The sequence below is a fragment of the Lithobates pipiens genome, unplaced genomic scaffold, assembly GCF_037356315.1.
Source record: "Lithobates pipiens isolate NorthernLeopardFrog02 unplaced genomic scaffold, aLitPip1_a1.2 Scaffold_8, whole genome shotgun sequence".
Lineage (NCBI taxonomy): Eukaryota > Metazoa > Chordata > Amphibia > Anura > Ranidae > Lithobates > Lithobates pipiens.
The window spans coordinates 593779792-593793777 of NW_027507903.1; positions in this window are offsets into that span (position 1 = coordinate 593779792).

The window sequence follows — 13986 nt, forward strand, 5'->3', positions numbered from 1 at the left end:
CCGACACCAGCATCCCCTTATACAAGAAGGGGGCCGTTTGTCCCACTTTTCCACATTTTCAAAAAAGAACAAATAACAGAAGGGAGGAGAGGGGGAGAGAGAGAGAAAGAGAGGAAAAAAAAAAAAAGGGTCATGATGGCAGCCACTGCCCTAAGGGCCCCATTAGGCCAATCCTGGGCACTAAGATGAAAGCAGGCGGCATCCCTCCAGCGAGAATATGAAGACATTCCAACCATCCCAAGTTTGTTTAAAGATCTCCTGTTTATATTGTGCTGTAAGGATCAAGTCCTCCATCTTTTTAATTTCTTCTACTTTCCTGACCCAATGAACGATGGAAGGAGGGGAGCTTTGTTTCCAGTAGAGCGGGATACAGGACTTCGCAGCGTTTATCAGGTGCCTTAGAATGGATTTCTTATATTTTTTAACGAGGATCCGTGAGAGATGTAGAAGAAAAAATGCCGCCTCTTCCGGGATTGGAATTTCCGTAACTTTCTGTGTTATGCGTCTGACCTCTCTCCAGAAGTCGATCAAACTGGGGCAGGACCAGAATATATGAAGCAACGTACCCTCTTCTACCCCGCAGCGCCAACATCTGTCAGAGGCGGAGGGGAAACATTTATGCAGTTTGGTTGGTGTCAAGTACCACCTGGTAAAGAGTTTAAAGTTCGTTTCCTGCATCTTGGTGCACAGCGAGGACTTAAAAACGAGAGTAATAATACGATGTCTTTGCTCCGAGGAAAATGTGCAATTAAGGTCCCTTTCCCAGCGTGTCAGACACGGTAAGTCGGAATGCTTCGGAGGTATATTCAGAAGCGCATATGTCTGAGAGAGGATGTGGGCCAAAGGACCCTCACTCGTACATAGCGTCTCAAAATCCATCTGACGGCGGTCGAATTCTTGGGGATTAGGAAGAGAGTGGAGGAAGTGATGTAATTGCACTGCTCTCCAAAAAGGCAACTGGAAATTCCCTGATGGATCGATCAGAATTGAGATAGATGGCCATTTTCCGTCGATAACATATTTAGACGCATGGTCCATTTTAGCGCGTCTGAGCGGGTCACTTTCTCGGGAGTAAATCCCCGGCGCAAAATTTGGGTGTCCGAGGATAGGAAATAAAGGAGAGACCAGAGTCGTGAGTGCATTTTGGATAGCAATCCGATAACAAACTTTTAAAGAGGCTCCTATGATAGGATGCGACTTCAAATCTTTAGGCAGATCTTTGTAGCACCACAGGGCACTTTTCAATGGGATGCGAGAGTAAGACTGCTCTAATTGCACCCATAACTTAGTAAGTTGATTACGGTTCCAGTCTAACACCCGCCCCATATGAGAGGCCTGGTAATAGCGTCGCAGGTCGGGAAGAGCCAAACCTCCCTGTTGTTTAGCTAATGTCAGTTGTGATCGCTGAAGTCAAGGTTTTTTGTGGGCCCATATAAATTGGATAAGCAGAGATTGGGCTTGTTTAAAAAATTAGACTGGGATCTGGATCGGGAGAGCCTGAAAAAGATATATAAATTTAGGAAGATTATTCATTTTGATAAGATTGCATCTCCCAAACCGTGAATGAAGACCGGAACGCCATTTTTGAAGGAGAACACGTATCTTAGTAACAAGGGGGGGGGGGGGAATTCAACGCAAACGTACTTGCTATGTCCAGGGGAATATATGTACCTAAGTAATTTAGGGCTGTATGAGTCCACTTAAATCGAAAATTTGACTGCAAATATGATAAGGTTTCTAGAGGGACAATGACCCCCATAGCCTCTGACTTTAAGAAATTTATTTTTAAGTGGGAAAGCCCCTCATAAATTTGAAATTCTCGGAGGAGGTTTGGTAAAGAAGTTCTAAGGTTCGTTATCGAAAACAGCATATCATCCGCATATGCGGAGATCTTACACTCAGTGCTGCCCATATGAAGTCCCATTATGTCTGGGTTTTGTCGAATAGTAGAGAGGAACGGTTCCAGGGACAAAGTGAATAAAAGGGGCGATAAGGGGCACCCCTGTCTGGTTCCATTCCTTATGTCAAAAGGAGCCGAAAGCACCCCATTCGCTTTTACCTGAGCCAGAGGACGGGAGTATATTTTACTTATCCATGACAACATTCGTCCCCCTAGGCCTATGTGACGGAGGACCGAGAATATAAACGTCCAATTAACCCGATCAAACGCCTTTTCGGCATCTGTACTCACAAAAAGACAGGGAGTCCCGGAGGATTTAGCTTTATGCACCAAATTAAGTACTTTAATGATGTTATCCCGGGCTTCCCTGGAGGGGATGAAACCTACTTGGTCGATATGAATGAGAGATTGCAGATTTTGTGCTAACTGTGTGGCAAGGATTTTGGAAAATAGCTTAAAATCCAAGTTTAGAAGGGAGATCGGTCTATAGCTTCCACAAAGACCCGGATCCTTACCCTCCTTGGGAATCAAGGAGATATGGGCTCTGAGGGTATCCCTTGGAAAATTCCCCCCTGATCCTAGGACATTAAAAAACTGCACCAAACGTGGGCCGAGGGCGGGAAGGAGGATCTTATAGTATTGCGATGTATATCCATCTGGGCCCGGGGCCTTACCCCCTTTCAAAGAGCCCACCACCCGCTGAACCTCCTCCAGTGTAATCGGGTCTTCTAGACGTTCCCGCGATTCCAACGATAGAGTGGGCAGTCCCGAACAGGCCACATACCCATCTATTTCTTCCAGACTGGATCCAGAGGGGGGCAGGTTGTAAAGATCATGATAAAATTTCCTGAAAACCTCGGCTATCTGAGTTGGAGTAGAGGCCCATTGTCCCTTCCCATCCAACAACTGCGGTATATAGGAGGAAAACTTCAACTCCTTAACAGACCAAGCCAGAATTTTCCCACATTTGTTCCCCGACTCATAAGTCAGTTTCTGGCAGAACTGGAGTGCCGCCTTCGCTTTATAATGAAGTAAGTCATTGATCTGTTTACGGATTGTCCCCAGTTCGATTTCTAGGGGTCGTGTGGGAGCATGTTTATGCCTTGCCTCAATTGAGGCAAGCTTGAAGAGTAACTTAGTCAGCTGTTCATTCCGCGTTCGTTTAATTCGAGCCCCATGCTTAATCAGGACCCCGCGGAGAACCGACTTATGGGCCTCCCAAACCATCCCTGGATCGCAATCCTGCACCTCATTTTCTTGGAAGTACAGGTCGAGCGACTTAGTAACATCTGCTAAAACCTCTGGGTCTTGGAGAAGACTCTCATTGAGGCGCCAGAACAGTGACATGGGTGAGGGGTTCTTCGAGAGGATATAAGTAAGGGCGACAGGAGCATGGTCGGACCAAGTAATATGGCCAATGGATGAAGATTCCACCAGGTGCAGATGGTCATGAGGGATTAAAAAGAAATCTATCCTTGAGTAAGATTTATAAGGGGAAGAATAAAAGGAATAGTCCCTTTCCCCTGTATGTTGCAGCCGCCACACATGAACCAATTGGTCCCGCAAGAAGCACTGGGTTATCTTCTTCCTTGCCAAAACAGGGATCGAGGAGCTCGAGGTAGAAGTATCAACCGAGGGTGACAAGGGAATATTAAAATCCCCTCCCACAATCAGCTGGCCCTCCCCAAAATCTCTCAAAAGCTCAAAAGTAGCTCTAAGAAACACGTCTTGATGAGCATTAGGGGCATATATCGTAGCAAGGGTAAATAACAATTCCCCTATATGGCCCTTAAGAAAAAGAAAGCGACCTTCGGGGTCCACCCGGGATTCCTGAAATACCCAGGGGAGCTTGTTAGAGATCATAATAGAGACGCCCTTTGTCTTAGCAGTGGGGTTAGTGGAATGGTAGACATGAGGGAAAAATCTTGACCTAAGGAAAGGAATACTCGTTTTCTTAAAGTGCGTTTCTTGGATAAATGCCACATCAGTACCAGAATTCTTCAAGTCTCGCTGGAGGATATGCCGCTTTTCAGGGGTATTCAGCCCCTTAACATTAAAACTGGTGAACTTAATACGGTCTGTCATCTCGCTTTAGAATTTACGAAGGGAGCTACCCAAACAAAAAAAAAACAAAAAAACAAGGTAAGTATCAAATGGATGATCAATGGGAAAAAAAAAAAAAAAAAAGGAGAAGGAAAAAAAAAAAAAAAAAATTAAAAAAAATAACTAGATAAATAAATAAATAAATAAAAATTCCGCACTAATAGCACGGAATAGACACTATAGTAGCAAAAAATTGCTAGAACGCATACCAGCCTTATGCTGGATTTAAAGCGTCGTCCTATTTGGGGTGTTTTGGCAGACAGGATTGGAGAGAAGATTCCCCCGACCTATCTCCCCCATTCCCGGCCTTGTAAAGTTACATCATTTTATAACGGCATGCAGGTGTAAAGTCCGACAGTAAATCACAAACTTAATCAAAATAATAAACAATACAATAACATTATCTAAAAAACTTAAACTCAGCAGCTCCGAGGAGTCCCCCGGCCCGCCCTAAGACATAGGCACACCTGAGGGAGTCCAAGACAACAGCTGGGTCACCACCAAGTTGCAATTGCCCCCCCCCCTCCAAACCACCTTGCCCCAAATACCCAAAAGAGAACATAAAACATACCTCTATTACTCCCCTATGTATAACGTCTCTCTACAATTCCCCCCCTCAAGAAAGGGGGGAAAGGAAAAATAGCAAAAAAAATAAAAAATAAAGAAGAAGAGAGAACAAAAAAAAGGGAATGAAAATAGAAAGAAAGGGATACATTAGATAATGGGTGAAGAATGAAAAAGGGGGGGATGGAAAAGATAAGGTATAAAAAAAAGAGAAAAAAAAAAAGGGGAAGAAAGAGAGGAAGGAAAGGAACGGGAAGGAAAGGGGAAGGGCAAAAAAAAGGGGGAGGAGAAAGAAGAGGAAAAAGGAATGAAGGAAAGGGAAAAAAGAATAAAGGGAAGGGAAAAAGGAATGGAGGGAAGGGAAAAAGGAATGGAGGGAAGGGAAGGGGGGGTGGAAGGAAGGATATGTAGTCACCATGGAAAAAAGCTCTTACATTACAATTTACATTCCTCTAGCACTTCCATAATGACAAACAAGTCTCAGTAAATATAAGTTGCTTCCCACTAGTGGTCCAAAAGCATCATAAATAAACCCCAGGATAACAATCCTGGGTCACAGTCTAACAGTGTTCCTCCTGCCACAGGGTCAAAAGTCAGTATGAAGTGTTCAGAGGGAAGTATGGTACCACCCAGACCCTCTAATATAACCCCCAAAGGGAACCCGGCATCAAACAATAGGATGCCCCAGTTGCACAAACATGAATTAAACAGGACTAACTCACATGCTTCCCAGCAATCTGTAGATGACAAAGTCTATAAGAGGAGAGCGAGGGGCAGAGAGCGTCTATAATGGTACCTCATTAGACGAAGCAGAGCAGGAAAAAGGGCAAACAGCCATGTCTATCAAAAGGGCAACGCAGGGCAATCCCCAAGTCACCCAAAGGTCCCAGGTTCAGTCTAACAGTAGTCCTCCTGCTTCATAAACCAATCAATGTGAGAAGTTTGGGTGGGAGGCATGTTACCGCCTGTTACCGCACAGACACTCAAAGGTAACCCCCAAGGGGATGCCAGCATCCAGCAGTAGGAAGCCAAAGCCGCAGAGGCTTGTGTAAAACTGGCCACACGCACATGCCGTCCCCACTAACTTATTCGAAGGTATAGTCTACAAAGGGGAAGCGGGGGGCCAAAAAAAAAACACATTAGTCCTATTAACCAGCTAAGCGGTGTAGAGCAGGTGAAGGGCAAACAATTATGTCTGGCAAAAAGAGGGGAGGTTAAGCGGCCCCCAAGTTACTCACGGTGGACATCCTTAGAAACTGAACGCTGTCTCCCTCCTGATTGTTGGTGACCGCGGGGAAGAGAATCTTGTAGTGGGAAGGCGCCGGACCTGTCAATCGGACGAGGTAGGGATTTCAGCCAATCCGGGATCATAACCGGTTCCACAGCCAGAAACTGAAAAAGGGCTGGAAGATCCGATGGCACCTGGAGCGTGAATAAAGATGACTCTTTCCGAAACGTGACTGACAGGGGGTAACCCCACCGATAGGTGTAACCGCGCTGTTTTGCTATATCAAGTAGGGGGCGAAGCAGTGCCCTGCGCTTCAATGTAGCCCTGGAGAGGTCTGGTAAGATCAGGATCCGTGAGCTCTCCAGCTCCACCTCGCCATGCTCCCAGGCACGCCCCAGTATAAGCTCTTTCTGAGCATAGCGGTGGAAGCGGCATATAACATCTCGCGGCCTCGTTCGATCTGCCACTCTCTGTCCCCGAGTTCTGTGAACTCTGTCAAGCTCAAAGGACATCGCAGGGTCGGCCGCTATGATACGAAAAATTCTTGTCACTACTTCCCCCAGGTTTTCTGCAGCGGAGGACTCCGGGATGCCGCGGAGCCGCACATTAGACCGACGGCTCCGGTCCTCAAGATCTTCCATACGGAGCTGTAAACTAACCGCAGTATCACGGTATTGATCCCTCGCTTGCTCCAGGGCTAACGCTCAGCCCTCCAGGGAGGAGACTGAGGCTTCTCCTGTGTGCACACGCTCCGCCAGACTAGACACCTCACCTCTCACATCCTGGATATCCCTACGATGTGTTTCCTCGAGGCGAAGGATCAGTGCCTCTATATCCATCCTTGTAGGCAGCGCCTGCAGGAGAGCCCTAATATCTTGGTCTGTATCCGCTTCCCGCCGACATCCCGCTACTGTATGGATGATCGCCGGATTGAGAGGCAGAGCCTTGAGTGCTAGGGTAATCCTCTTGATGCCGGTCCTCCTGCGTGTTTCCACCTGAGAGACCCCGCGCAGCTGAGGCTGAAGCTGATGCCTCGGAGCTCGTATCCTGCGCTCTCCTAAAGAAATGGCTAATCTCTCCGGGACTCTTGGCGGCAGGGCTCACCCGAGTAGCGGTTCTTTTCCTGTGCCGTTTAGTTGGTGACATGCAGGGCTCAAGCAATAGTAAGGCCTTTAAAGGGGATACGAGGCCGGGAGCTCTTCAGTGTTAGATCTCTACTCCGCCATGTCTAGGCCACGCCCCATCGAGAATTTTTTTTTTTTTTTTTTTATATTCTTTATTTTTCGATTTCATATTTATACAAACAATACATCAAGTTGCTTATGAGGGTCTCTTTTTTCTTCCATCAAATTCCATTTCCCTCTCCCTCCCCCCTCCCTCTACCCTGGGGCAAAAAAAAGGAGGGGGGAGGTGTGCCCCACTCTCTCCCCCCTCTTGGTCACCTCCCTCTCTGTCCCCTTATCCCTTGATTATAGCACGACAGTCCCCCTTCTCCAAGAATGTCAGCCATTGTTGCCATACCCCATGACCTTCCCCCTCTGTATCTTGTAATTTATGTAATGACTCTTCCATTACCCTGATTTGCTCCACCCTCTTCACCCACTCCGTTATTTTTGGAATCTGTATAGATTTCCAATAGCATGGGATCAGCGCTTTAGCTGCATTCAATAGATGCGGGACTATCGTGCTTCTGTATTGCGTTACTCCTAACTCTGTGTCATGAAATAGGCACGTCCAAGGACTTTTCTTGATCTTCTTTCGTGTCACCAAGCATATAATTTCTACTATTTTGTCCCAAAAAGGGGTTATTTTAGGGCAGTCCCACCAAATATGTTTTAAGGAGCCCTGTTCCGAACACTCCCTCCAACACATTGCCTGCTCTTCCCCTGTAAACCTCTGCATTCTTTGGGGAGTCATGTACCATCTCGATATTAATTAATAGGACATTTCCATCATGCGGACTTCTCTTGGTATTAAATGTGTCATTTTAAGTATTTTCATCCTGTGCTCTTCACTCCTAAGTGGTCCTAGTTCCTCTTCCCATTTCCCCAAATATGTCAGTAACTCTGAGTCAGCTTCCCATCTTAAGATTTTATATATTTTCGATACTCTTTTGACTAAGCATTTTCTATCCTTCAATAAATTCTCCAGTGGTCTTAAGCTATCCATTCCCCGTAACGGCTGTGGCAAACTTTGGGTAAAGTGTGATAGTTGAGCATGTCTCCATTTGTCTAACGGTTTGTGCCCCCACTCTTGTGTGAGTTCCCTATATGTGTATACCCTATTCCCATTGATCACCTCTCCTAATTCTATTTCCTCTTTGCTTGCCCATCTACTAAAACACAACCGCTCCTCCTTCCCTGGCAAAAAATAATCTGTGTCCAAAAGTGACATTAATGGAGAGTTGTGAGTCCAATTGTGTGCCCTATTAATTTTATCCCATATTTTTATGTATCTAGTTAAAGTGCTCGTGTCTACTCCTAGGTTCCGCCGATGAGGTGGTATCCATATCATTTTTGTTAAGCCCATCCCACTCCATCTAATTTCCAGATCCATCCAACTCTTTTCTTTCTGATTGTGTAACCAATCCGTTACTCTGGATATTATTATTGCCTCATAATATTTTTTGAATTCTGGTAATGCTACTCCTCCCCTTTCTTTTTCCTTCACTAAGACTTCATATGCTATACGCGGTCTTTTCAGGGACCATATAAATGCCACGGCCAAGGATTTTAATTTCCTAAAGAAACTCATTGGGACCGGGACAGGTATCATTTGGAATGTATAATTTACAATTGGCAATATGAACATTTTTATTACATTTATTCTACCCATCCATGATACTGCTTTATACCTCATATTTTTCATTAGCCCTTTAATTTTGTTTAAGAGGGGGATATAATTTGCCTCATAGAGCCTATGCCTTTGTGCCGTTAATTTTATCCCTAAGTAATTCAATTCTCCCTTACACCACTTGAAGGGTAGGCTTAAAGAAAGGGTACTCTGCTCTTCATCGGATAAGTTCAAGTTTAATATTTCTGTCTTCGTCAGGTTTATTTTAAAGTTTGATAGTCTTCCGTAATGATCTAATTCTTTTTGGTGACTGATCCTCCAGGAATCTTGAAGCTGGGCGCTTGTCAATGCTTTATTTACAAACTTATATCTCTGTTCTGACACTCGTATAGCTCCCCCCGAGCTATCCACCCTCGGGTCCCTCGGGTCTAAGCACCAATTCAGATCACCTGCTAGTACCACTTTGCCCTCTCTAAACTCCTCTAATTTTATTAATACTTTCCTTAGAAATTTATCTGGGTTTCTGTTTGGTGCGTACACGTTTACTATAGTACATTGCATCTCCCCCAATTTCCCTTTTATAAATAAATACCTGCCCTCTGGGTCAGTTAAACGATCCTGAATTTCAAACCTTGATAGCCTATCGAAGCCAATGGCTACTCCTCTTGAATGGGCCGATGGTGAATCCCCGTAGTACCAGGATGGGAATTGAGCTGAGGTCATATTTCATAAATTGCAATTCTTCATTAATTTTGTATCTTTTTTCCCTAGTATTTAACCCCCTCACATTGTATGTTATTACATTAATAAGAACCATTTTCTACCTATTTCTCTTGGTCACCTATATACGTACACCGACCCAGAGGGCATTTTTGCTGGGGGACAGATCGGGCTCGGACAAACAAAAAAAACAAAAAAACAAAAAAAAACCCCATAATCCCCTCCATCCCCCCCTCCCACCCCTCCCTCCCCTCCCTCCACAACGCTCTACCTAAACAGGTTGTTCGGAGATCCCCCCCCTTACTGCGTTGTTCATATGGGCTAGACACTTTTCCGATTGGTGTCTGATCATTCCCATATTTACCTCAGGGGCTCACACCAGTAGACCTCTAAAAGCCTTCCCCCACCCCCCACCCAGCTACCCCCCCAAACCCTCCGCACCCTTCACTCTCTTCTTACCTTCTTAATCTATCTTCTAGGTGTACCCCCCCATTAAGCTCCTCCCCTCTCCCCCTTGTCCATCTTAACTTCCTTTGTGTAGACCTGTCTTCCTTAATATCTTCTTCCCACCCTGGTAATTGGGGAGGGGATATATCTAGCTTTTCACAAAACCCTCTCAGCTCCTCCGGAAAACGTAGCACTGCGGAGCGACCATCTTTTTTTCCCTTCAAGCAGGCTGGGAAGCCCCATTGATAAGTTATACCTAACGCAGTCATCTGTTGAGTTAGGGGTTTTAATAGTCTCCTTCTCCTTAGCGTTTCTGATGTTAGATCAGAGAACACCTGCAGCTCTGCCACCTCCAGGGACAGACCTGGAAGCGTCCTCAACTTCCCCATTATTTGCCCTTTCTCTTCTGCGTAATGGAACCTTACTATTACATCTCTTGGGTATTCCTACCCTGCTGTCCTCCGCCTAGGAATCCTATGTACCCTATCTAACCTTAAGGGTTCGGTGGGGTCCCTTTCTAGCAGCGGGTTGAAGAGCTTCTGAAGTGTACTTCCTAGGTCCCCAGTACTATATTTCTCTGGGAGTCCTATAATTCGGACATTCTTCCTCCTCCCCCTATTTTCCTGGTCCTCTAATCTATACTGGAGGTTTTTGTTTATTCTCTGCAGGGTTGCCACTTGTTCTGTTATATCGTCTAGCCTTACATCCTGTTTGTCTAGACTATCCTCTATCTCCTCTACCCTTTCTAAGTCCAGCCCTATATTCGCCCCTACTCCTGCTATCTCAGTTTTTAATGACTCCTCCATTTTAGCGAACATTTCCGCTAACATCTCCTTGATTGTGGGGGCTTCTACTTCCTGGGTTATTGGTTGCCCACTTCCTACCCCTCTAGTGTCCATTTCAACTTCTCTTTCCTCCTCCCTTTCCTGGTGCGCCCTAGTACAAATCTGCGAGGGGGTGCTACTGTCTTTCGGGCCCCCCACTTTTCCCCCGTTTACTCTCCCACTTTTACTTTCTTCTGGAACCTTCTGTTTATTTGCCCCTGATCTTCGAGCTGTTCCCAGCTTAGGGCTGCCTTGTCCCTCCTCTATTGTACAAGTGGTGCTTGCCATATACCCCTGGATGCCTCCTGGGTTGGGCACCGGCGGTATATTTTTACTAGATTTTGCTTTCCCTCTCATTTTTTTTTTCGGTATAGTTTCTCCCCGTTCTCCTCACTTTTATCTACTCTTGTCTCCTTCCCCTCCCTTCGCTCTACTCCTCAATCCCTCCTCCCCTACATAGGGGAAGTGGGGAGGGGGGCGGAGGATAGAAGGGACGTGACAAGCAGAGTCACCACCGTTATACCTTAGTTATATGAACACAAGCTAACATACAGACTAACATACTACTCAAACAGTAGCTCATTAAGATTGTCCAAGAATCTCTTTATCTTGAATGCCGATTTCTTCACGATATTTGTCCTTTCTCTTCCTCCTGTGACTTAAGTTCCACATATGTCCATATGGTATCCTTATCTCAACTTTACATTCATTAAATTCCATCCTGCGTTCTTCTTTCAGAACTCATTCCAGAGACCCGCCAGCTGTCTTGTAATTTAGAGGACCAGACTAAGCACAGTGATAGTGTTGTAATGGACTACTATCTGATCCCTTCTCCTTCCTTCTGTGGGCACTCAGTCCTTAACCCCCCTCGTCCTTGCCCACCCTAATAAGTTTGCCTTTGGCGTTTCTGCTCCAAACTGATCTTTGACAATATATTTGGCGAGCAATCAACCACAGAATAAAGCCCAAGGCCCAAAAAGTCTTTGCCTAGCTGAGTCTTCGGAATACAGTCTATTGCAGACTATTTACAGTCTAATACAGTCTATTGCGGATCCATGTAGCCTAGGGAGGAGAAGAACACGGCAATTGTGATTTTGATACAAATCTGTTCCAGAGAGGCGTATTTCTCAGGCTATAACTCCGCACCTCCGCAGCTATTAGGGTTTTTTTTTTTTTTTCCTTTCCCTCCCCTCTCTTTTTCTGTCCGCCAAAAAATAGTTTTTTAGGGTACCTTAGGATTTGCAGTGGGTGTTAAAATATCTTTACTCTTCAGCCTGCTGCATTTTTACTATATGGTGCAATAGTGTGCAAAACCGCCGTTCCAAGCACCGCTCCCAGTCCTCTGTGCTTCTTCCCTCACCAAACCTCGACTTGCGTTTCAAGGGTAATTTTAGTGACGTTTTGCTTGTTCTCAACTCTCAGATCTACTGTGACCTGGGGCACCCCGGAGGTGCTCACCCTCGCCTACTAAGAGCAGATGTTTTTCTGGCTCTGCATAAACAGTCCATATACTGATGGAACCAATGTGGGGGGGGGGGGTATGTAGCAGTCCCTCTTACCTCGGACCTCCGACTCTCCTTCTCCTTGGTACACTTCGTTACCGGTCACCTGGATGGTTCCTCTGTCCTGCATCCGGGGGGCACCTCATGGATGACCTACCGCGCTTGCATCTGTTCCGTGGGATTGAACCGGAGGGCTGCAATGCTGTTAGGTCAGCGGAGGAGACGCTGAACACTCTCCGCAATTCCTTCCGGGTGGGTTTGCGAGCGGTGAGGCAGCGTGCGGTGGGGTGGCGTAAGGTCGAGCGGGCAGGAGGACGCCCCTCGTGTGTCTACCTCATGGCGCTCCGCTATGTGCGTCTATCTTATCCCCACACCATAGTCTTAGTCTTTAATATTTTTATTACCAGTATCTCGTGTGGCTCTAAATTATCCATCTCTCTTTATTTTTATCCTCCAACCCCCCCCCCCCCCCAATACAACAACATGGTAAGGGGATCTACTTCAATATCATACCCAAACGGACACTCTTTTACTCCTCAAAAGTCCTCTACCATCATACCCTTACTCTTACCTCGGGTTTATGTGCTTTAGTCAACCTACCACTAATGCCCCCAATACTACCCTCTGGAATATGCTCTCCGCTGACTATATCTACCTCTGGACCCTCCCCCCATACCCTAGTTTAAAAGCCCCTCTAACTTTTCAGCCATCTTCACTCCCAGCAGATCTGCACCCTCCTCATTTAGGTGCAGTCCGTCCCTTCTTAAGAACTGGTGACCGACTGAGAAGTTGGCCCAGTTCCCCAGGAACCCAAACCCCTCCTTACTACGCCAGCTCCCCAGCCACTTGTTTACTTCCCTAATCTTCCTCTGCCTTTCTGATGTGGCTTGATGTGCCGGTAGTATTTCTGAGAATACTACCTTGAAGGTCCTTTTCCCCAATTTAGCTCCTAAGTCCCTAAAATCTTTCTTTAGGACACTCCATCTGGCTCTGACTTTGCTATTTGTGCCAACGTGCACCATGACAGCCAGGTCTTCCCCAGCCCCTCCCAATGATCTATCCACCAGATCTGTGATGTGTCGAACTCGAACGCCAGGTAGACAGCATACAGTTCGGCGCTTCAGGTCTTTGTCACAGATTTCCCTCTCTATCCTTCTAAGAATTCAGTCCCCTACCACTAGAATCTGTCTGTCTTTCCTTTCCCTTCCCTTCGCTTCCCCCCCCCACTCTCCCTGGAGGAGTTCTTCCCCTGGCAGCTAGGGAAGTCCCTCAGCTCCAGCAGTGCTGGTGCTTGACTGGTAGTCTTCCAGGAATTTCTTAACGATGTCTTCATAGATATGCTGCAGCAATGTGTGGTGATTTACCTGGATGAAATTCTCATACGTTCTAAATCCCTGGAAAACCATCACATAGATGTCTCACGTTTGCTACAGAGGCTAAGAGAGAACAACCTGTATTGCAAGTTGAAAAAGTGTGAACTCCATTGTGAACAGGTAAATTCTTTCAATTATGTCATTTCTGCTGCCAGGTTTTTGATTTACCCATAGAAACTATCTGCAGTCTTACAGTGGCCTACAATCATAACAAAAGTAGTAATGAATTATAACCTGCTCTGTGCCCCATGATGTACGAAAAATAAATAGCTGTTTGTTTTTACAGTGCTGATGTTATCAAATGAAAGTGTATGATGTTACCATAGAACTGTGTTTCCACTTGGGCAATAGCTTTGGAACTAGGTGTGCCACAGAGTCACACATTGGTTTAGATCTTCTTCTGCAACTACAAATGCCAAGCACCATTAAGGTTGAATTGTACTAATGTTTGCCAATTACCCTTTTTTAACAAAAATCGTGAATGACCTAGTGAGTTTAGTTTCAACAGCCTGTTTTCATGCGATATACAAGT